Source organism: Erinaceus europaeus, chromosome 1, assembly GCF_950295315.1.
Source record: "Erinaceus europaeus chromosome 1, mEriEur2.1, whole genome shotgun sequence".
NCBI lineage: Eukaryota > Metazoa > Chordata > Mammalia > Eulipotyphla > Erinaceidae > Erinaceus > Erinaceus europaeus.
This window is the reverse complement of record NC_080162.1, coordinates 25,658,292-25,683,748: the sequence shown is the minus strand read 5'-3', so window position 1 is coordinate 25,683,748 and position 25,457 is coordinate 25,658,292.

Sequence of the window (25,457 nt, the reverse complement as noted above, 5' to 3'; positions counted from 1 at the left end):
GGAAGCTGTGGGGGTCAGGCCTTCTGAACTCCTGTGACAATGTGGAGCCTAAAAGACTGCCCAGGCCAGAGTTCTACCTCCAAGGCCCCCTCCAACAGCCCCAGATCTCAGCGACACCCCACTGCCTTTCGGAAGTGGCCAGCTCCAAGCAGACAGATGGCTGATGGGCCCTTAGCCCGGCCAGCAGGCCCAGATGGCCCTCCTAGGCTCCAGGTAGGATGTGACTGTGGCAGTAGCAGCAGCAATAGGAAGCCTGTTCCTACCAAGGCCACTGGTGGCCCAACAGAAAGAGAAGAGCATGGCTCCTGTCTCATACTGCCTAGTCTTGCCTGCCTGCCAGGGCCTGGAATGGCTGGGAGGCAGAGGTGACCCATACTGTGTAGATTTTTCCTGGACACTGCCTTTCAGGGTGGTACCACTCAGTAAGGGCACAGTCCAGAACAGGCAACTTCTCCCAGAAGCAGCCTCCTTCAAGGGGACCCAGAAGACATAGAATCCCCTTTAGGTCTTTGGGTCTCCACCTGGATCTCTTAGGTTCAAGAAGAATTACCCCAATAATAATTGCCACCAATTCTTGAGGGCCTGCTATGCATTGTGTGCTGTCTCATTCTAAGAACTTTACAAGCACAAACTCAACACCTGTAGCAACTTTGTAAGGCAAGACCATGTCACTCAGTCTTACAAATGAGAACAATGATAAACTCACTCATTGGTGGTACTTATGAAACAAGGACAGAAAGGGAAAATGCGAAGTGAAACTTGGACTGGGTGTGGTGTTTTGCACCAAAGTAAAAGATTCTGGAAGAGGGAGGGGAAGGGTGTGGGGTGGGCTTTAGGGTCCTGGTGTATGATGGTAGAAAAGGGCCTAAGTTGGGGTGAGAGGTTTTTTTGTTTGTTTGTTTTTGCAAACATCTCCCACAGGGAGATAAGAACTTGGACCCATATGAGAGGAGAACTGCACTGGAAACCATCACACACACACACACACACACACACACACACACACAGATACACACACACACACATACACACACACAGACACACACACACATACACACATACAGAGACACACACATACACAAAGTCACACACGCACAGACACATACACACATACACACACACACACACATATAATATAATAAAGCGAAAATGAAATGCAAAGATTCCCAGAGAATTACCTGCCTGAGTCACACTCACACAACTGGGCAATGTCAAAGCCAGCACCCAAACCTAGGCAGTCCGGCTCTGCAGCCCCTGTTATGAATCTCCTCACAGGTCAGGCCTGACCTGCAGCAGTGAGTCCAACAAGCACAGAGCAGGGGCCAGGGCCAGAGGGACCCCTTCCTTAGGCTCAAGGGAGTTCCCTGCCCAGTAACGAGTAGCCCATCACAGATGCTCTCTCATTCTGGCTGGACTTCTTCTGACAAGTGATCCCAGCAAAGGGACAGGGTGAGCCCAGGTAAGCCCTGAGAATCAAGGGCAGTGCTGTGGGAGGACAGGAAGAGGACCCAGGAGACAGTAGACAAGCAAACACATTAAAACAGTTGCACCCTTGAATGCTCACAAGCAAGAATGTAGACACATGTGTGCACATGAATATGGACACAGACACACCCAAGCCATCCTGGGGCCAAATGGGACACCAGAGTGACTCTATGACAAGCCTGGATGCTCATAGACCATTTGGCCCCAGGAAAGCATGACGCAGCCCTCTGGCCTCAGTTTCCCCCACTAGTGCAAAGAAAGAGTTACCAGGGTTGCCTGAGGTCATTTCCAAGTTCTCAGGCTCAGTGCTGCCTGGCCAGTCACCTGCAAAGCTCTGTCCCCAGAGCCAGGCAGGGGAGCTGTGACTCAGCAGCAAGAAGCAGCAAGGAACCCCCTCCCCCACCCAGCACACACAAAGCACATCTTGTTACCAGGGCTGGCAGGGTGGGCGGGGCAGGTGGGGAGGTAAGAAGCCAGGAGCCTGTGTGGCCACAGGGCAAGAGGAAGGCAGGGAGGTTTGCCCTGCCAGGGCTGGCAGTCACTGAGTGAGTAGTGGTGGTCACTAGGAGAGGCTGGTCCACAGGAGCTCTGCTAACACTTTGCTGGCTAAGCTTCCATTTTTCTCTCTCTCTGCCCCCCCCCCCGTGTGTGTGTGTGTGTGTGTGTGTGTGTGTGTGTGTGTGTGTGTGTGTGTAGGTGTGTGCATGGATCTAAATGTAAGAAGTGTGAACAGGCAAGAGTGTCCTCACCAGGAGTGTGTCTGTCTCTCATGCTAACCAGACTGTGGCCCAGGCAGAGCAGTGTCCACAACAAATTTTCAAGGCTACCATCCTCAGCATTCAGGGGCTATCTTGACAACAAAGACTAATGGGATATCTGAGTAAGCTGCCACCCAGGGGTGAGGGGGCAGACTAGCTGCTCCAGATTCCTCCAATCACTGGGCAGAACTACTGTCAGCTGTCTGTCTGTCCCGGGCAGGGATATAATCACCTTATTGTACTACCAGACATACAGTTGTGCCCACATGAATAGTGCCCCAGAGGTGCACCCATACCATGACACCCTGAATTTTCAAGTATGGGTACCTCATCCCCCAGCCTCCAGTCACCTCTACTTCCCCCAGTGAAGGGGCTCTATATTATGAGCCACAGCTGATGGAATATTACTAACTAGCAAGTACTCTGTGACCGGTTACCTCACAAGCTTCTTATTCCTATTTGATAGATAGAGGAAAGAAGGCCTGAAAGAATGAAACAGAAGACGCAGGACCTAGGTGGCTTGATAAAGAGATGTGAGCACCAGGCTTATGGCCAAAAGTGAATTCAGAGCCAGCATACTTAGGAGAGGTGTGGACAATGAGCCCAGACACCCAGGCTGAGCATAGCTGCTCCCTCTGGGATGACTGCTTAGAGTCCAGGGGCCTGGTCAGGTCAGGGGACCCACCAGCTGGTAAGCAGACAGTGCCTTGAGCTAGATGGATCCTGGGAAGATCTAGCTGGCAGAGTTGTCTTTCAGACATCAACTGGCACTGAGGGCCAGAAGGCTGGTGCACCTCACAAAGGCCTCCCTTACCAAGGCTACATTAGAGTCTCAGAAGACAGGAGGCTCAGTGTGGGCAGGCATTTCCTCCCCTGGAGAAGGCAGTCTGCTGCTAGCTTTTGGCCAAAAGAAAGAATTGTCAGGGGCTCTAGAGATAAGGAGCAGTTATGTGGCTCTGGGGGCCACATTTGATAACAGTTGTGAATTTATTGGGTGTTCACTATGTGTGAGGCACTTTAAATGTGTTGCTTGCATGGAAAATATTCAGAATGCCTTTTAATGCCAGACCCTGGCTGGATGCCAGGAATACAAGTTCCCTATCCTCATAAAATGAAGAAAGCCAAGTTGAAAGAAAAGAGAGAGAGAGGAAGGGAGAAAGATTATAGATATATATGTAATAGATAGATAGATAGATAGATAGATAGATAGATAGATAGATAGATAGATAGGAGGGAAAGGAAGCTGACCAGGTGGTAGTACACTTGATTAAGTATGCATATTACCATACTCAAGGACCATGTTCGAGTCCCTAGTCCCCATCTGCAAAAAGGAAGCTTCACAAGTAGAGAAGCAGTGCTACATGTGTTTTGTTTTTTTTTGCCTCCAGTCTCTGGAGCTCAGTGCTCGCACTATGAGTCCACCGCTCCTGGAAGCCATTTTTCCTTTGCTTCCCCCCATTTCATTAGGTAGGAAAGAGAAAAATTGAGAAGGGAAGGGAATAAAGAGAAGGAGAAAGAAAGATTAACACCTTGCAGACCGCAGACCTACTTCACTGCTCATGAAGTGTCAGCCTGCAGATGGGGAACATGGGGGCTTGAACCTAGGTCCTTGGGTGGATCTTTCCACATAGTACTAAGTGCAGTTAACCAGCCTCCAAGTGTTTCTTTTTCTCCCTCTCTTTCTATCCCCTCTTCTCTTTCAATTTCTCTCTGTTCTGCCAAATAAAATAGGATTTTAATTTTAAAAATGGAACTAAAAAAAAATAGGTAGATTAAATCCACTGGAGAAGAAACCATCGGGGGAGTCTAATAAGAACTAGTCATCGTGGTCCGGGAGGTGGCACAGTGGATAAAGCACTGGACTCTCAAGCATGAGGTCCTGAGTTCAATCCCCGGAAGCACATGTACCAGAGTGATGTCTGGTTCTCTCTCGCTCTCTCCTATCTTTCTCATGAATAAATAAATAAATTAATTAAAAAAAAAAAAAAGAACTAGTCATCAGGGAGGGCTTCCAAGAGGAGAGGTAATACTGAACCAGACCTTCTAAAAGATGATTAGGAGCTAGCCAAACAGAGAGGAAAGCAGAGAGAACCTGAGGCAGGATGGAGGGGCACGCTGACAATTGTAATTTCTACAACTTGATGCTAAAGGTTTCTCATTTCATAACAAGCAACTGAAACCTTGAGAAGATGAGTCACCACAGACCCCACACATCCAACTGGGGTGCATTACCCTATACCACACAGCATGAATGGTTAATCTCCATGTCTGGCACCTGAGCCCTTCAGCTAAGAGGCAATGATAAGGGGGGTGGGAGAAACACCAGGTCAGTTCATGGCTACAGCCCACCACCATGGAAGTTAAGTCCAGGCTCTCCATGCAAGACAGAGACCCAGCCGTGTCCCCTCATCCAAGTGGGCTGGGGGCCCAATAACAGAAGCAGACTTCAGAGCTGCTCACAAGGATGAGCAAGGCCTCACCTCAGATCTGCAGCCCCTCACCACCCCTGCAGCCTGCACAAAGCATGGTGGCCATTATGAGCACTGCAGGTCTGAGATGACAGCAGTGCCAAGAGCCTAGGCCACCAAAGAGAAAAGAGAGAGCCTTTTCTAGGCAAGAGATTGAGATGGTCTAGAATTTGAGCCTGGAGAAATGAGAGGAGTTTGAATGGACCTAAATGAAGCAGACATGACCTGCAGGCAGAGAGAACGGGTGGCACAGGCATGGGGGAGACCAGCAGCATTCAGAGGACAGTGAGTGGTGCCCAGCAGCCATAGACTCCAGTGTCCTCAGGGACCACTAGAGCTGCCCAAGACCCATTATACCCCAGACCCAGACCCAGACAAGTCCACATGATGTTGTAAGAGGAGGCCTTCTCTTCCGGTGATGTCACTTCATTACATGCAGGAATGACACTGGGCCATAGGGTTCCTCTCAGATGCTGTCACTGCCCTCATAAAGCTTAAGATGTGAGAGAGATGACAGATGTGAGCCGAGCATGAAAGAATGACAAGCTTACAAAAGGAGGACTGTCATTCCTCCACCAGGCAGCCATTCCACGGCTCACTGCTGCTGCAAAGTGGTGAGCAGATAATGTGAGAAGCAAGTCTCTCCAGAAGAGATCAGAGTCTGCAGAGTAGTACCACACCCAGCCCCATTTCAGACTCAGGGACTTGGGCAAAAGAGTGAAGGCAAGCCAAGGGACATGGGGTGGGGGGTTAGCTTCAGAGGGTCAGAGGGAGCCCTTGCAACTACACCAACTGACTTCCAACCTTCCAGCCCTCAGCTCAGACCTCAGCTCAGACTGCTGGTCAAAGCAGGCCTATGAGACATGCAGATTGTTATTCATACCACCCAGTGGGAGCTCAGACAGACAGCAGCAATTCTGCACAGCCCCATGATGACTACAGCTCTGTCAAAGGTACCCAGGTTCCCAGAATACAGATCTCCACAGGACTCTGCAAAGCACCCCGGACTGCTTGCGCTTATCATGTGCAGAGAAGTAGGTGTTCTAGTCTCATCAGGAAGATGACACTTCAGTCACAGAGGGGTAGGAAGATGTGTCTCAGTTGGCTCTGCGTCCTTACCCTCACCCTCAAAATTGGCAGAGAAGCCTCTCACCAGACCTCAAAGATCCCCAGCTTGGTCCACTTTCCCTTTTTCCCTGGAACTCAGCTCTAGCTAGGTTTTCATCTCTGCCAGATGGTTGTGTTACCTTACTCCATCAGTCAGGACTCTGAGCTGAACTGAGTCTCACCCTGCCCCTTCTCACTGTATAGTTTTCTTTCCATTAGCTCCCAGACTGGTCCAGCCTACTACCGTGCCTGGCTCAGGTACCTCAAATTCCCTCTGAAGTCCCTGTCCCAGCTCTCTCCTTATTCAGGAGACCACATGAGAACCAAATGATCTTAATCCTGTTCCTAAAGCAGGAACTGCCAATAACTGTCACCCCCTAAGTCACCTCCAATGCATTGGCATCAGCTTCCCAGAGGATAATGTTGAGCTAGAATCAGATGCCCCAGATAGGTTCTATAGAAAATATGTTGTGATTGTGTAGTGATGTCTGCTGTGAGAATGATACGGGAAGACTGTGCCACTACTTCACATCACAGTGTGTTCAGAAGGCCATGTCACCTCCTAGTAAATTAAAGGGGAGCAGGTCTCTGGGTCAAAGTAAAGGGGAGCTGGGCTTTAAAGAAGGTCAAAGTGATACAGAGGATGCCTGAGGGGAGTGATCCTAGTGCCAGGATCAGAAACTTGCCTCCGACTTGCAGCCTAAGCTTCATCTCTTAAGGAAAGAATTCAAGCTAGTATGGTCCAGGATGCCAACTGCTTCCCAGCCTCCTCTTCCCCATAGAATGGGGACCTCAGGGAGACTCCCCTAATGACTCACACTAAAATAGGTTCCCATATGCCCCATTATTCTCCATCTAAGAACCCTGTTTATTCTTGCAATTTGCAATTCCCTCTCTCATATTTCTGCTCAATTTGCTGTGCCTGTTGGAATGGTCTGTGAGTCCCACGAGAATGGAGGCTGTCTGTCTTATTTATTCTGCTTCCATATCCTGACCGACTGCAGCAACAGAACCGGCTCAAACTTGAACACTCACAGAGCTATGCAGACAGTATAAGTTAGAGAGACAGACAGGTTCAGCCAGACAACGATTACCTCTATCCATTCTCCTTGCCGTGCTTAGGGCAACACACCAGCATCTTAAGTCGTGTTTATGTGACATTTATGCAAATCATGTGCATGTAAAGACAAGGGAATAGCCTTCAAAGGAATAGCCAAAAAATACATAAGTTTCTCTGGTTTTTGCTAGAATAAATGACATTCTCTGTCCTGTATCCTTTTCCTAGAATTCTGAATACAGAGGACTAGTTCCCTGTTCCATAGGAAACAGCAGAGCAAGTATGACTTGTACTGATACTTGTAGTAACAGACAGTTGGCCTCAACAGCAAGTAGGACAGATTGTCCCTGAACCAACACTATCACTGTCACCCAGGAACATGTTAGACATGCATATTCTCAGGCCCATTCAGACCCACTGAACCAGGAGCTCCAGGGTGGCACGCAGAAGCCCATGTTTCCCTGGGCACACAACAGGGAGTCATGTGGACTGCAGTCAGCTGGAGGAGAGCACACATTCCACTCGAGGGGCACCCACTTCTCAGCTCCAGCTGTCCCATGGGAATGTGAATCTTGGGTGAGCAAAATTTCCAATTCTTCAAGAAAGCTGAAACCTCATATTGATATGTGCAACGCTTTAATTCCTACATACTGGCTGTTTTTTCTTTTAATCCCACATCGACCAAGTAACTTGTCTACAAGTCAGGGGCAGTGCACCACAGCCAGAGTATCAGCTGAAAAGCAGAGCTCTCCCTACAAACTCAGCCTCAGGAACACCAAGCTGTGGGCTCCAGTGGGCCTGTCCAGATGAACCTGGGACTGAAAGACACCCCCCTCAAATCCCATGTGGGACAGTTTCTTAGCCCTCACATCCCAGACAAGCTACACTGGGCCCAGCAGCTCCCTGGCTCAGAGGAAAGACAGGTAAAATTCTGAGCAGGGCTGGGGATGAACAGAGAATGAGTCTTCCTTTCCAAAGCCCTATCACATGCTAATCCCAGTGCTTAGGGCTCACATTTTTCTCCTAAATATTTACAGACACTCCCTGAAGTGGGGAGGAGTCATTATGCATATTAAGAAAAATAAAGATTTATCTGTTGTTGTGAGAAAGATCAGAAACACAGTTCTGCTCTGGCATTCGCAGTAAGGAGAAGCAGACCTGGGGCCCCAAGCATACACATTTTGTGCTCTGCCACTGAGTAACGGTACGCTGGCCCACACTGCACATGTTAACAGAAAAGCATTTCAGAGAGGTTAAGTGACTTACCCTACATCACACAGCCAGCAAGTAGAGGAGTCAGGTCATATATGAACCCATATCTATCTGCTTCCTAACCCATGCTGAGCCAGTCTTCTGCCAGCTTATGGTTGGAAAGGAGTCTAGAAAGTAGCCAGGTTTGGCTGGTTGCCCCCAGAGCCTGCCTCCCCAATCAGGGCCACAACCAAAGATTCCACTGCCAGGAAACTCAATTGATCAAGTAGGTACTGGGAACTGGCAGTAGGGCTGCAGGACAGGGTGATTATGTGCAAGGGCAACATGCCTGCATCCTGCCTGGGCGTTAGGGGCATCGGTCCCTGCATGTAAATCAACCCGAAGCTGGAAAATTCTAGAAGCTGGGGCCAGCCTGCTGGTGGGGACGGAATGGGACCAGAGCTGCCAAGATTTTGGAGCTAGCCAAGCAGCAGGGACCTGGGCTGTAGCTGGAGTCACAGCCTTGCTTCCGCCTCACCGACCTTCTTTCCTGAAGGCCTGGCTGTCACCATAGGCTTGGTGGGCAGGGGTGTGTCACCCCTGTGAGTGTGTGTGGCTGCCAGGAAAGGCAGAAGTACCTGGCTGCAGCCTCTGCCTCATGGAGCAGGCCCCTGTCTGTGCCAGGAGCCCCCAGAATGTCTGGGCCAACCCAGCCGCTCTCCTCAAGCTCAAGAGCCCATAAGCATTCCCACAGCTCAGGCCCCAGAGCCAGCTCTCCCAGCCTAGGATCCAGGCAGGCTCCACTCCACTCCTCTCTGCTTTCACCAAGCATGAGTCAGCGCTGAGAGCTGAGAGCCTGCGTGTGGCCACAGCTGGCTGGACACAGAGGCTAGCTGGGCCAGGCCCTGGAGGTCTGCTAGGGCCCCTGGGGGGGGGGTGTCACTGATGGGGAGAGATGGCCCCACATGAACCACGGAATCACACATGAGGGAAAGGAGAAAGGACCAAGGAGAGAGCTAGTACAAAGCTAGAATCCCAAAAGCTCAAAGTGGAAGAAGCAAATTCAGAGTCAGAAAGTCACTCATACAAACTCTCTCTCTCTCTCTCTCTCTCTCTCTCTCTCTCTCACACACACACACACACACACACACAAACACTTTCACTCACTTCTCTCTCTCTCTCACACACACACACAAACACTTGCACTTACTTCTCTCTCTCTCACACACACACACACACACACACAAACATACATATATACACACACACACACAATCAGCGGCCCTAACAAACGTCCTGTGTGTGGCCCACATTCCAGATAGGCAACATGTACACACACACAACCCATGTATACTAGTCCTCACCGGGTCCCTGCATGCCTACCACACCAAGGAAACACATACTTGGGCAAAAAAGCATGGACACAGGCTAGCAAACACACATACACAAGCATACACACACACTACAGCATAAGTGCAGGCTAGCAAACACACACACACTTGGGTAAAACAGCATGGGCGCCGGCTAACACACACACCAGGCTAATAAACACATACACACACATACACACTTGGGCAAAACAGCATGGGCGCAGGCTAACACACACGTACACACACATCAGCTTTCAGAGGGGTGAGCCCACACAGGGACACCACCCCGAGCAGCAGATGCTCGCTCCTGTCCTGTCCGTGGGATATGGCTTTTGTCAAACCAAGGATGTCAGCCTCCCAGCTCTCGGCAGACATGTATAAATCTGAGGACACTAGCAGCTTGCTGGCTCGCTGACTCTAAACTAGCTGCAAGGTTGGAGGCGGCGGCGGTCAGGGACAGGCCAGGAGGGGGGCGGGGGGGGGGGGTGGCTCCCTCACCCCAGCCCACCCCGGCCCTGCCCAGCCAGCCTGGCTTCTGTGCCACGCCAGGAGGTCTCCGAGCTGAGCGCGGCCAGGAAGTCAGCCCCGAGTGACAGCTCCCCCCACGCTGTTTGTTTATTCATGACTCATTCGTCTCCACAGACTGGCTCTTCTTTCTGGAGGAGGGAAGAAAGGAGCGGGAGGGAGAGGAGGAATGAGGGAGGGAGGGCTGCGGCGCTGGAGGGGGCCGGGGAGAGGGGGGCAGACTCCACAATAAACAATGAGGCAGCTGAGCCGGCCGGGGCCGGGGCGGGGCGAGGCGGGCGGAGGCGCGGGGTGCGGGGTGCGGGGCGCGGGGCGCGGGGTGCGGGGCGCGGGGCCGGGCCGCCCCGGGAGAGCCGCCCCCACCGGACCCCGGCCCGGCCCCGCCGCCGTCAACTCCTCCCGCCCGGGCGGCCACCACCTCCCGCGGCAGGGCTGGAGCAGCCGTAATTGGATCCGAGCCGTCTCCTCCCAGCTCCCCGCCCCCAATCGGGGAGCCGGATAAATGCCGGTTACCTTGGCAAAACAGTCGGATCCAAACCTATTATTTGGCTAATGGGCTTCCCTCGTGAGGCTCGGCAACACCGTGCAGGCCACCCCCCCTCCGCCCCCACTTGCCAGCCGTGGCCCCCGAGCCCCTCCACGCCCGCAGCCTCCACGCCGGCAGGAGGGGTTCGGCCGGGCTCCCGAGAGCGCGAGGAAGCGTCGCTCCGAGGCTTCAAGGGCCTCATTGTTCTGCCTCGAGGGGCACATTGAAAATGCTCCAGGATTCGCTTCCTGTGAAAACAGCCTGGGAGGGAGGGGGCGATTCACGGTGGAAAGACATTATCCTCCTGGAAGCTGCCCAGATTGCACTAGGAGAAAGGGGTTGTTTTGATAGTCGCTGGCTCACTCTCTCCCTCTCTCTTTCTCTCTTCCCTTTCCCCTCTTCCTTTTTCTTTCTTTCTTTCTCTTCTCCCTCCCCGCATTTGCTATCCGTAACCCCCAGGCGGAAGAGGAATCATTTCTGGCTGTTGAGCAAGTTGTACGTGTGGGCCTGTTTTCTGCATAAATAAGACTGATGAATTACAGGGCCAAAGAGAAAGTCTGATTCAGAGAAATTCAAAAGAACGCAGGGGCGATGAGGTGGGCAAATCCAAGAAACTCATTTCCCCAGCATGGCCCTCTGAGTCACATCTTGCACCATGAGAGGAAAACACATCACAGCCACAATCATGTCACATGCCTGCCGCAAAAGCCCAGGCTTGATGGCAGAGGAACAATGCTGTCACCTCTCTGGATCAGCATATCCAGTTCTGCTCAGAGCCAAGGTCAGCTGGGAGGAGGCAGTGGTCAGTCCCAGCAGGGCTCCATCTCAAACTCATGCCTACCAAATGACCTTGAGCAGTAAGGACAGGAACAGTGAACACTCAAAACACACCTACTATGTGCATAGGCACTGCTGTACGTGGGTACACAGTCTGCTTGTATTATCTCTACTTTGGAATGCATTAGATCGACCTTCTCGTGGTGCATCCCGTGAGTACCCACCCATTCATTGGGGAAACTGACGATCCTTCCTAGCCGACTGAATCCACTTGGATCCCAGTCACTTTCAAAGCCAGCATCAAGCAGCTCCTGACAGCTTTCAACCTGATGCTGTTGACTGGTTACTGAAGAAGGGCAAACGCTAGAAGAAGAAGAATCTCTACTTCCAGATAAGGAAGCTGGATCCAGAAAGGTTAAGCAAGTCCCATAGCTAGGAAAAGTGCTTTTCTCTCTCTCTCTCTTTGTAAATTTTTTTTGTCTATTTATTATTGTATAGAGACAGAGAGAAATTGAGAGGGGAGTGGGAGATAGGGAGAGAGACAGAGAGACACCTGCAGCCCTTCTTCAGCTCTGGTGAAGCTTCCCTGCTGCAGGTGAGGTCCAGGGGCTTAAACCTGGGTTTTTGCACACTGCAATATGTGCGCTAAATCAGGTGAACCACCACCTGGCCTTGGGGCCATTCTCTATATCCATGATCCTGGCCACCTTGTGGATAGTTTTAACTCTCATCAGCAAATAGAGATGAGGTGGGAGGATGCATTTAAAAAAAGTCCAGGGATTGGTGTATTACACCAGAGTAAAAGATACTGGGGTGAGGGGGAGGGTTCAGGTTCTGGAACACGATGGCAGAGGAGGACTTAGTGGGAGTTGAATTCCTATGTGGAAAACTGGGGAATGTAATGCATGTACAAACTATTATACTATCAACTGTAAATCATTAATCCTCCAATAAATAAAAAGGAAGTCCAGGGATGGCAGGCGGGGGCGAGCAGGTTTGGAGGTAGTGCACCCAATGAAACACACATTTTAACCGTGTACAAGGACCCGGGTTCTAGGCGCTGGCCACCACATGGACGAATCATGCAAGGGGGAAGCATCATGAGTGGTGGAACAGTGCAGTGCTATCTTCTCTCTCTGTTTCTCATCCTCTATCTGCGGGAGCAAAGAATAGAATTGCCTAGAGCAGTGGAATCAGCAAGGATCCCCTGTTCCATCTTCAAACACAACCCCACACCTGTCCCGCTTACCCAGTGTCCAGGACCAGAGGGGAAGAAAGAGGCCTCTTCTGCCAGCAGGCAATCCAGCTGATTATGTGCTGGGTCTACCCCTCAGGATCCTTAGTCAACAACTCCAGTCTCTCCAGGAGCTCAAGAATCTTCCTCTCTAACAAGACGTTCCCTTTTCACCAAGCCTCCAAATGTGCTCAAGATTCTCCCAATACCAGGAGAACTGGGCCCTGACCTTGACCTCAGTCCTGTTCTTATAGACAGCTAAGGCTTATACTCTCACAGGCAATTTGTCGCATGACATGGTGTAGACCTTTCCACAAACCTTTCTTCTACCTCTCCATCATCTCTTAGCCTCGGGGTGTGTGTGTGTGTGTGTGTGTGTGTGTGTGTGTGTGTGTGTGTGTGTGTGCGTGCGCTCTGCCTTCCTTCCCACACCCTGAAAGGTCAAGATCCACAGAAAGCCAGCCTCCCAACCCTCGTGGGCCTCACTGTCACGTTTGCCATTTCCCAGTCTCCTCTCTAAGCTCGGGCTTCTCTCTCCCAATCTCCAGAACCTGGATTTCCAGCTGCCTCCTGAGATCCTGTCTCCACCTTAACACCTCTCAGGCTCTAAGACTCACCAGTCTCAACCCCAAAGCAACCAGAGCCTCCCAGTCTGCCACACCCCCTGGATTCCTTCTGACTGGGGTTGCACCACTGCCTGGCCTCACATCCAGTTGAGGCCAGCCTGGACTCCACCCTGGCTGGGTCCCCACAGCAGGCCCTCCTGAATGTTTCTCAACTCATGCCTCTCCCCTCCATCCCCACCACCACAGCCCAAGGTCAAGCCTTCATCCTCTCTTCCTGGCTTATTGCAACAGTCCCCTGCCTTTGCTCCCTCTGAGTCAGCTGCCTCTGTGCTGCCAGCAAGCAAACTCAGACAAGCTACTCTGCAGCCAGAAAACCTGCAGGATGATCTGCAAATGCTCAGGGGGCCACGAACCTGGCTGCCTCCAGCCTAGCCCTACCATGCATGAAGACTAAATATACTAGGGTGAAAGGAGGTCTGTGCAAATGTCTGCAGATGGGATCTAGGGTGGCATCAGTCTGAGAGAGGTCTTGGGGTCCAATGCGTAAGACCTTCTGAGAACCTTGCCTGAGAGCTATGGTGCTGGTCGTGGATGTATCCTCACCGGACCATAGCAGACCTGGTGTATGCTTTCTGGGCAGGTGTCCTGGCAGCAATTGGGTGTATGTGACCTGGAACTCCAGCCTATGTGTGGTGCTGGTGACTTGGGAGGAGAGGCAAAGTGTGGGGTTCCTCTGCGCCTGCTAAGAGCTCTGTGCATGGCTGGGCATCCTAGCTGCCATCCCAGAGGGCCCCTCAGAGGCATCTTCGTCTTCATGCCATTGCTATGCTGGTAAATACGGGGTGCTGTATGTCCTCAGAAACTCAGGTGCACCAGGCAGGCTGGGGTGCTGTCTGTGTGTGGAAAGCTCCCCCAGAGCAGGGCTAGACTGCAGCAGCAGAGAGTTACACCCACTTGCAGGAGGCTGGCAGGACGGGAGAGCCAGCCGACCACTCTTGCTCCCTCTGCTCTGTGAGGACCTAAGTCCCTAGCCTCCTTGTGCTCCTACCCCCTGGCTGCAAGGTATCCTGGGAGTGACACACTGAGGTTACCACAGCATGCTCTGCCACATCTGCTCAGTCTTTTATCAGGAGGGGGGACCCTGCTCCACATGCAGGACCCAGGCCCTCACAGCAGTGGTCTTTAAGCTGTCTTGTGTGTGTTGGGGGGTATCCCCCCTGTACCTGCATTCAAGGTGTTGGCAGAGTTGGGACCAATGTGAAAGTCCCTCTTACATTATTCAGTTTTTCCCAGAGGACTATGACTGGGAGTCTCTTTGGAGATGTCTTTTCTCTATATCCTTCTTTGGTTCCCCATTGGCCGTGTACAAATAGCAGGGTACTATACTCACCCCTCTTTATTTTTGGTCATCTCTGGGTCTTCACCACTCCAGGAGAACTTTTTCAAAGAGAGAGAGAAAGATACAGAGACAGAGAAACATAGGGAGAAAGAGAAGGCTACTCTAGCAATGAAGCTTACCCTAGAGTGGTGATGGGGGCTCAAATCTGGGTCATGAGCATAGCAAATTGACACGCTGTCAGGTAGGCTAGCTCATCCAGTCTGCCCAATGCCCTTTCTCCCACCTGTCCCAGACACACTGTTGCACTCAACACAGTGAAATCCCTGTCTCTGCTGTCCTGGCTCTGCTCAGTCCCTTCCTCTACTGGGAAATCAGCAGGCCCAGCTGAGTGCTGCAGTGGACAGCCTGTGGCCTGGACAAAACCCCAGACCTTAAGGAGTGAGGATATTTCCTGAGGAGATGGTGAGGTATGGAAGAAAGATGGGCAAGCTGAGTCAGAATGGGGCACCCACTCTCCAGAGGCAAGACTCTAGAGCCAGACTTATACAAGAAGACACACAGGACATTAGCAAGTGGTCATGGACTAGGACCTGACATTCTTGAGCCTCCTTTGCCTCCTCATTTCTAGTGGCCAACTCTACTCTTGCCCTTCCCCCTCCAGAGGCTGTGAGAGCCTAGCATGGCGGCCATCTTGAGACCTGGCCTGCAACACAGGCCCTGGTGTCATTTAGGGATTACTTTGCCTCCTTGTGAGCACAGCTTTGTTCTAAATGTCATGCACTGATTTGCAGAATTGGAAGACCCACTGTTTGCTTGGGGAAAGGAGCTCTGAGGTGGGCCTGAGAGGAAGAGAAGTTATTTTCTGTTCAGGAAAGATAAAGGGAGGGCTGGGGAGTACAAGAAGAGTGTCTGAGCACTGAGAGCTTCATGTGTGAAGTCACTGGAGGGTAAGAACTGGTTATACACACAGGACATGCAGACTGGGAGGCTGGAAAGCAGTGAGGGAGGCTGGGATAAGCAGGGGAGGAGTCACCTTGGGTTCAGCTTGTGAAGGCTTTGCACATCAGCCAAGGGTCTGGACTCTATCCACTGCACAGCAGGGAACCCAAGAAGGCTTTTAGCAAGAGAATAACAGGATTAGAAACGTGCCTTGGCTTTTTCCAATTGTCTGTTTCTTGCTCCAGTTTCAAAGTCTCTCTCCTCCATGGAACTTTCCCCAAATGTCCCTGGTCCTTTCACTAGACACTGGAATGTGAAAGGGGTAGGTGAACTTCCTCACCAGGGTGGCATCAATCCTCTCCTTCCCAGGGCCACCTAGCACTCTGAGCAGGTCACATACCCTGTTCTCACCAAATCCCCTCAACCATCCAGACACAAGCACGTGGAATCATGCCCTGTCCACCACTCTGTGAGGCAGTCGTGACACACTCAAATGTCACCACCACAAAGACTGATCTGCTGATCTGCACAAGGGAGGGAGTGCATGGTTAGCCCAGCTCAAATGGGCCAAGTCATATCTCTGCTTGATTTTCCTGGATAAATCTCAAGCATAGTGACTACAACAAAAATAGCCTCGCTTCCCTCCTTTAGAAGAGGTGTGGTAGAGTTGGCAAAATATCTCACTTGGGTGGTAGAGACAGAGAGGGGGAGTGCAACACTGCTTCACCACCCATGAAGCTTCTCCTTTCAGATAGGGACCAGGGACTTGAACCCTTGTGCACTGTAACATATACACTCTACCAGATGTGCCACTGCCTAGCCCATACACCCAATAACTCTAAATTTCAGATAGACAGTGAATGAATGCTTAGTGTAAGTATATCCCCAATAATACCTAAACTATAGTTGTACTAGTATATCATTTGCTTTTTACCTGTTAGCCTGTATTTTTATTTGCTAAATCCAATACAGTATTCTTTTTTTTATCTTTGGTGACTTGATCCCTCAACCCCACCTTTCTGGCAGGCCCTCTCTGCCTCCATTCTGTTCCAGTTTTCATGTTACTATATAATAAACTACCCCCAAAACTCAGTGGCTTCTAATAGAAATTATTTCATTGCTTCTCACAGCTTTGTAGGTTTGGAATTCAGGAAAGGCTCAGTTGGCTGACTCTTCTGGTCCATAGAGTGTGAGTGGAGGTCTCTTGAGTGGTATTAAGCTCATGGCTGGGTCTGTCCGAAGTTCTCATGTTCTTCATTTGTAGGTTGGGCATTTTGGTGGCGATGTCTGGGTGGCAGAGTTAGGCTGGTACAGCTCAGTCCCAGAGCACTTGCATGTGGCCTTTGCAGCAGAGACCTTAAGGAGGCTATACCTGTATGGCAGCATGAGGCTCCCACATAGAATATCCTAAGAAGTCCAGGGTCACTTTAAGACTTCTTATAACTCAGCCTAGGAATCCCTAACATCACATTGCCGTAGTCTAGTGGTCCAGTAAAACAGTCAATCAGCTCAGATTCAGGGCTTAAAAGGTAGACTGCACTGCTTGATAAGGACTAGCAAAGAATGTGCAGCTCTCTAATCTATTTCACAGCCCTTCCCCATTTCCTTCACACTCTAGCTCCCAACTCTATCTCAACCTCATCTTTCTTACTCAACTCCGTATCACCTCCATCTCAGTCTCCTGACTAGTCTCCCTGCCTCTGCCTTTGCATCCAGCTTGCATTCCAGCTACCCTAATACTTAATGTGTTCCATCTATGGGTCCTCTAATATGCCACTTATTACTTAAGTGTTGTGAATTACGCCAGCTCCCCTGCATTGCTTGATACTATGGCCTATTTACATAATCATTGTTTTGCCTAAAAGATCCCCACCCATGCCTGCAGGGTACATAAATCCCACCAGCCTTCTACCTTCCCAGAGTGCCTTGTTTTCTCCACCCCCTTTCCTAGCCAATCCCATTCCTGACTTGCCACTTCCGTTTTTACCCTATAAAGCCCTCTGCTGTTCCTGGTTTTGCTCTCTTTCTCTTATGCGTCCTGACTTGGAGAAGACCTGGAGAAGGGCTGGCATGCATAGCGGGAGGCGGCTATTTTGCTAGCTCCACGTGGCCTAAACCCGTTGTGCTCACACCCAACTCTGGAACGTCCGCATCAATAAAGAATTGTATTACCAGGCAGCCACGAGTTGCTCGTCTCTCTCTCCGGCAAAGCTAGCCTGGCACTTAAGCATTTTTTAGGTGCCACATGTACCCTTGACTCCATAAAAACAGTGAGCAAGTCCTTTATGTTCTGCTAGGGTATGCCCAGCACATACCACAGAGCTGTAACATAATAAAAGGAAAAACACCTAACTGAATGAATGAGCTGTTGGTTCATATCCAGACTCCTGGTTACATAAGTTGTTGTAACATGTCTCTGCTCATCTTGGCATACTATACTTTTCAACATTTTTCAGATGGACTTCTTCCCTTGGTGACTTCTCATTGGCTCTTCCCTCAGCAAATGTTCTCTTTCTTCTCATAAACTCCCATGCATGCTTCAAAACTTAGCTCAAGTGTCACCTCCTATTTGAAATTTTCCCCAAGATTCCCTGCCCCAATTTTCACAGCCTTTACCATGTCAATCAATAATTTGCCTCAAATACAAATTTTTCCCTGGGGTCTAGTCCACTAAATATGCAGAACGAATGAAGGACTTCTGGAGATTAAGAAACCTAACTGTAGAGTCAAACGTGCTTACATGGTTATGAATGACTTAACAATAGAGATACAGTCTGACAGAAGCATCCTTAGATGACTTGTCATTGTACAAATGTCACAGAGAACAATTACTTAAACCTACAATGCACCTAGTAGATGGTATAGCCTATTGGGATCATCACCATATATATAAAACCTTTCATTGACCAAAGCATTGTTAAGCAATTAATGACTATAAACATTTATGGAAAAACCATTAGAATACCTCTCCTTTCCCTGCCTGTGCAGCATCCTTCAAGGTCATCATTAAGCCTCACCTTTTATAGCAAATCTTTCCATACTGTGACTTCCCACAAACGCCCTTTGTGAGTTATCAACCCTGACCTCCTATTGCAATCAACCTGTATTCATTTGATCTCTACTGTATACTGACAGACACCAGCCCTTTTAGTCATTTCACTGATAATTTCTGGAATTCCCCAGCCATCAGGTCCTGCACTAGGTTCTGGCCACTATGCCCTGCCACACAGAATTCACTTTCTGAGGAAATATGGACAAGCAAACCAGCCAGGGCAAAGCAGATGACAAGAGTATACACTTCACATCCCAACTAGGGATAAGGGAGGTTACCAAGAATGTGAGGTCTACACTGAGACCTGAAAGGACTGATAAAATTGCTTCAAATAGAGCAAACAGTGTAGGCAAAGATCTGGATCCAGGTAAGTAACCAGTTGAGAAGGCAGTTCAAAGACAGACTCTGACTAGAACATAAAACAGAGAGAGGAAGAAGGCAGACCTTCCACCTTCTGCACCTCATAAAGTTCCTTGGTCCACTCTCCCAGAGGGATACATAATACATAATACATAATAGGAAAGCCATCAGAGGCGGGGATGGGATACAGAGTTCTGGTGGTGGGAACTGTGTGGAGTTGTACCCCTCTTATCCTATGGTTTTTGTCAGTGTTTCCTTTTTATAAATAAAAATTATAAAAAAACATAAAGTCTCGGAAGCTGGAAAGTGGCAGACCTGGTTGAGTATATACATATTACAGTGTGTAAGGACTTGGATTCAAGCCCCTAGTCCCGACTCTCAGAAGGAAAGCTTTGTGAGCCACAAAGAAGTGCTGCAGGTTATCTCTCTGTCTCACTGTTTCCCCCTCATTTCTCTATCTCTATCCAATAAATTAAAAAATAAAATTAAATAAATAAAAACAGAGAGAGGAAGAGAGTTAAGGGAGAAGAGAAACAAGGGCCAGATAATGAAAGGCCTTACATATTCAATAAGAGGCTGGGATTTTTACATCAAGAACAATGGCCACTCTCTGTCTTCATGAGGAACCTCAGATCCCAAGCTACTCTGCACTACATTGAATCTCACTCTCCTTGTCAGAACAAAACCATAGTGTCACCCCAGTCCACCAAGTCCAGAGCTCACATCCACCTATCCTATTACTGCCCAGGTAAGCTTGAGGGGAGTGGGAGGATGGTTCCATTGACAAATATATTCACATTCTCGGCCTTTCATCTATGTAGGATGCTGCTTGCCCATCATTAAAGCAAGAGAAGTCCTCAGTTCTTGCTTTGCTGCCTCAGTTTACCCATCTATAAAATGAGATGTATAGGGAGTTGGGCAGTAGCACAGTGGGTTAAGTGCATGTGGCACAGAGCGCAAGGACCATAAGGATCCCAGTTCGAACCCCTGGATCCCCACCTGAAGGGGAGTTGCTTCACAGGCAGTGAAGCAGGTCTGCAGGTGTCTATCTTTCTCTCCTCCTCTGTCTTCCCCTCCTCTCTCCATTTCTGTCTGTCCTACCCAACAACAATGATGACAACAAGAATAACTACAACAATAAAAGAACAAGGGCAACAAAAGGGAATAAATAAATGCTGGGAAATTGTGCAGATGCAGTCACATCTGCCATGTTGCCCCCTCAAGCTATTGCTAGTCTCCATGAGAGTTGGGACATTCTCGGAGAGCCTGTTCCACCATGTTGTGCCCTCAGGGCATTGTCAATTCCTCGTGATAGTTGGAGTGCTTTGGTTACTCCTCCCCCTTCCCATTCCCGTGAGTTATTATCCTACCCTGGAGTGCTATGGTTACTCCTCCCCATTCTCGTTCTCATGAGAGCTATTCCTATAAAATCCCTTCTTCTTCCGCACCTCACTCTCTTGCCGGCCCTTCACTTCGGTGATTAGATGCAGGGAAGGTTGCTGCGTGAGGCGGCCATTTTTGCTACCTCCACGTGGCCCAAACTGTTGCTCTCTCACCCAACTCTGAGGTGCCAGCGCAAATAAAGGACTGTGTTCCCTTTCTGCTCCAAACCTCCTTTTTCTGTGTCCTGCCACTGCCACAAGTGACAAATAAATAAATAAATTTTTTTAAAAAATGAGAAGTCTGAATGGCCTGAGCTAATGCCAGGGTGGGGTTTCTCCCAGTATTTTCTCCACATCAGCTTGCCAGTCCCCAGAGGACCCTGCCCAGACTTGTCCTTCCCTTGGAAGCCCCCAGGACACGCAGAGTAGGATCAGAGTGCTCTTATAGGCCCTCAAAGACACTAAGCCTCATTTTGCTTCATTAGAGCAAACTCACAGAACTAACAAGCAGGTGAACCCTTGCCTAGCTGGCTCATACTGAGATGCAGGCTGGAGGCTTAGAAGGGTGGCATCACTCAGCTGGGACCACCACACTAGTGGACAGAAAGACCTGCCAGTGGGCTATTTTGATGGTGCAAACAGCACACCCCTTGGCTGGAGCAAGACCAGATCTCCTTGCCTGGCCTCCCCCAGATGGAACCAGAGATTCTGAGAGGGAAAGAGCCAGCCCAGGGCACACAGATTGGGCCTGGATGCAGGCCAGCCCTGCACCGGGACCAGCACTTCTCTCTCTTCTCACATCTTCCATGTGCTGAGGCTATGCTGCCCACCACCATCTGCTCACCAAGTCATTGTTTGAGACACCACTGTTGTCACCTGGGTCACCAGACAGGGATGCAGCCCCTGTGTGTCAGTGTCTGCAAAGCACACTTCAAGGGGCTCCTTATGAAACTGGGGAGCTGGATGGCTGAAAGCACTTCAGATTGTGAGAGGAAAGGGAAGGAGGCCTATGGCTGTGTGGGTCTCAGGTTAAGTCCCGCCCTACCTGTTAACTGGGACCTGGGCCAAGGGGTGTGATCTCTATAGGTCTGTTTCCACACTTGAGAATGTTGTTCACTGCTGGTTTCCATAGCTGTGATAGTGGCCCAGGGAGACAGGATAGAGTCACATTTCACAGGGCATGTCAAAGTGCATGGAGGTGATGTGGGTTTGCCCAAAGGTGACTAAATGATTCTGTGCACACAGATTCCATGGGGCTCTGTATGACAGGCAGCTCCCAGTTCAGTAGGCCTTGGGGTTACCATCTAAGATGCTGCAATTTCTTCCTTCCTTCTCTCTTCATTCCTTTCTTTCTCTTGACAAGCTGGGCCTCACACATGTGTGATTTCACCATTTCTGGGCTATTTTTCCAGTTAGACAGACACACACAGAGGGAGAGACACCACAGCACAGCATGGTGGCTTTCTCAAGTGGTGCCAAAACTCAAACCCAAGCTACACACAAAGCAAGGCAGGTGCCCTAGCTTGTGAACAATTGAATACTGCATTTTGGACTGATGTCCAGGTGATGCCAGGCTGCTGCCCCATGGCTTTCACTGGAGCAGCTTTGGCTTTATGATTCTCCAGTAAAGGCATCCCCCAAAAAGGCTAGAGGCAGTACAGGGCTGGGTGAGGCGTGGAAGTGGAACTGGATAGTGAGTGAGGTGCGAGGGCTTCCTGATGTCAAGTCTGCTATTTCTGTGGTGTCAGGGGGAGAGAACTGGGAGTGACTGCTCGTGAGCACAAGGTCTCTTTGAGGGCTGAGGAAATATCCTAAAATTAGATTATGGCTGTGCTTGCACAGCTCGACAAATAAAAAAAAATTGACTCGTACATTGTAGATGAGTGAACTTTAAACAATAAAGCTGTTGAACAAACAACAGGAATGTCCATGTGTCTGGTGAAACAGAAAGGAGTGAGGTAAGTGGCTAGTTCCCTGGAAGGGTTCAAGAAGTGAATTTGCCTTCCTTTAGAGGCAGAGAAGTCGCCATCTTCCCTCCAGGGCCCCAGTCTGCCACAGGAGGGAAGTTCTCCCTCATGGGACCCTACAAGGCCGTGACATCAGAACCCTTAGTCAGGAGAGGTGGAGTAGGGGAGGCAGAGAGGGGTCTTCAAACAGATGTTGTCTGAGGACAGCAACAGACCTGGGTCCACAGCCTCCCAGGAAGAAGGGTCAGGAGGTAAAGGGACATTACTCCTCTAGGAACCTGTGAGCGTGACTCGCTCCAGCACTGGAGTTTCCTCAGTCAGTGGGCCAGACTTGAACCTGCTCACATGCATGGCAAAGTAGTCAGCCTCCTAGGTGAGCTATGTTGCTGGACCAGCCTTCTCTTCTGAGAGAAGAGCCAGCCAAAGCCAGGATAACTACAGACAGAGCATTTCTTTGAGCCTCAGTCCAGCAGGCCTTGCTGAGAATCAAGTGTACCCAAAGTACAAACAGGGAGATGGAGGCCGAATCATCAAGATTCATGTCTAGCCCAGGGCAACAGAGATGCCTGAGATGCCTGCCAGGTGGCCTCGGCTTCCCTTCCCTCCCCTCTCACAGCACCAGCCACTAGCAGGATGGGATACAAGGGGCTGTGCCTACTCTGATGTGTCCTGTGCACCTTGAGCCCACCTTATCATTCCTTATTCTTGAGCAAGATGCACACCCAGAGAGCGGGAAAGGCTCTGGATCTTGAGGACATCACATTAATGCTGGCTGCAGTCTTGTGCTCCGATTTGACAAGAGGTTGCCATTGAGAAAATTGGGCAAAGGGTCAGGCATCTGTGGTGTGACTGCATGTGAACCAAGTACCCCAAGATCCAAGTTTTAATTAAAACTCATTTACAGAAGAAAGAAGAGGAGCAATACATAGTTTCATTGCAATTACTTTGTTGTAATTCAGTCTTCCTGGTTTCCTCCTTGTCTTCCTGATCTCTCCTTCTCCCTTTGAAAATATAGTTTTTCAAAGATGCAATCAGATTCTTTTTCTTAATATTTTATTTATTTTCTAAGTAGGGATAGAGAGAAACTAAGCTGAAACAGAGGAGACAGAGAGGACGAGAAAAAGGCAGATACCAGTAGACTTGCTTCACTTCTCTTGAAGCTTACCCCCTCCGGGTAGAGAGTTGAGGCTCAAAGCTGGGTCCTCACACATGTGCACTCAACTAGGTGCACCACCACCTCACCCATAACCAGATTCTTACAGTGACTCAAAGTTCAAGCCAGGTATTCCCCCAAGGGCAGAGTCAAGCACCAGGATAGCTACAGACAGAGCATTTCTTTCAGCCTCAGTCCAGCAGGCCTTGCTGAGAATCAAGTGTACCCAAAGTACAAACAGGGAGATGGAGGCCAAATCATCAAGATTCATGTCTAGCCCAGGGCAACACTTCAATCAGCTTACATTTGAGTCTTCTTTCAGCCTGCCTCCTTCATTCTATCTCTTCCTTCTCTCTGCCTTTCCTTTGTAATTTTTTTTTTTTTTTTTGCTTTCTACCTAACCAGACTCAGAAGATAAATTTCCCAGTTAGCCAGTATTGTAAAGCAATCCTCTCAAACTCAGTGACTCAAATCAACATTTATTTTTGCTCACAAATTTGTATTTAAGGCAAGATCAAGCAGTGAGGGATTATTTATGCTCTGAGAAACACACCATTTCTCCAAGAGGCTGAAGGATCAGCTTCCCAGACAGGGCCCTCCCATGGCTAGCAATGCTGAAGAGCACCCTTCCTCTGCCCACAGACTTCCCCAAGGATCCTGGATAAGCTACTTTGACTTCCTTATAATCTGGGTTCCAGAAGCCAATATTCTAGGAGACTGGAAACTCATTTCTAAAGGCCTAGAAACTGGTAGAGCATTCATTGCTTGTGCCATAATGTGTTGGTCCAGAAAGTCCAGAGTTAGGTTCAAGTGTTGGAGCATAGAACCCATCTCTCAATGAACCAAAACATAGATAATTGACATGTCAAAATCAATTGTATTTCCTCCTACTACCAAGTAACAATCTAAAAATAAAGTAAAAAGGGGGTTGCAGGCGGTGGCACACCTGGTTAAGTGCACACATTACAGTGCACAAGGTCCTAGGTTCAAGTCCCTAGTCCTCACTTGCAAGGGGAAAGCTTCATGAGTGATGAAGCAGGGCTGCAGGAATCTCTGTCTCTCTCCCTAACTACCCCTTCCTCTCAATTTTTCTCTGTGTCTATCCAATAATAAATAAAATTAAAAAAATATTTTAAAAAAATTCCTTCACAATAGCATAGAAAAGGAAAAAGTATTTAGGAATAAAGGCAGTAAAACAAGTAACAGTCTACAGAAAAATTTGAATTATTGTTAAAAAGCAAGCAAAAAAAGACTTAACTAAATGAAGATTAAACTAAATGTTAAGATGGCAAGCCCCCCCCCACGAACTTCCATCAAAATATCTATCAAATCTTTATTAAAAATCTCAGCAGACTTTTCTTTGTATACATTGACAAGCTGACTCTAACATTTGTACAAAAATGAAAATAATGTAAACTACCCAAAACAGTTTAGAAAAACAAGAACAGAGTTGGAGAACTTGCACTATTAGATTTCAAATTTTACTATAAAGTTGCTGTAATCAAGACAACACTGTATTAGTATAAAGAGAGACATATACATCAATACAACAGGGAAAAAAAGGAATTTCGGAAGTGAGCCCACATACATATGACCAATTGATTTGTAACACAGTGCCAAGACAATTCAATTAGAAAAGGACAATCTTCTCAACAAATAATGCTGGGACAATTACATCTATGTAAGAGGGGGAAAATATTCTTGTGCCATTTATGATATTACCTCAAAATAGAACATAGACCTTAATATAATAGTTTAGAACTAGACCACTTCTAGAAAAAAAGAAAACACAGGAAAAAGTCTTTCTGGCTTCAGATATAGCAAAAATGTCTTTGATATTACAGCAGAATATGGTCCACCACAGGAAAAAAAAAAAAAAGGTAAATGAAACATGATCAAATTTTTAAATTTCACTCTCAAGAAATTATCAAGGGAAATGAAAAGGCAAGTTGAAGACTAGAGAAAGTGCCTGTGAATTCTATATCTGATAAAGGATATATGAGAATATAAGAAGAACTTTCACAGCTCAATACTAAGAAATCCAATTAAAATCACCAAACCCTTGAATAGATACTTTATGAAAGACATACAAATGACTAATAGGCCAAAAGGAGAAAGACGTTCTTTAGGAAATGCAAATTAGAGACACCAAATTGGATGAGTCTAGTGAAAAAAAAAAAAAAAGACAATAAAAATGTCAG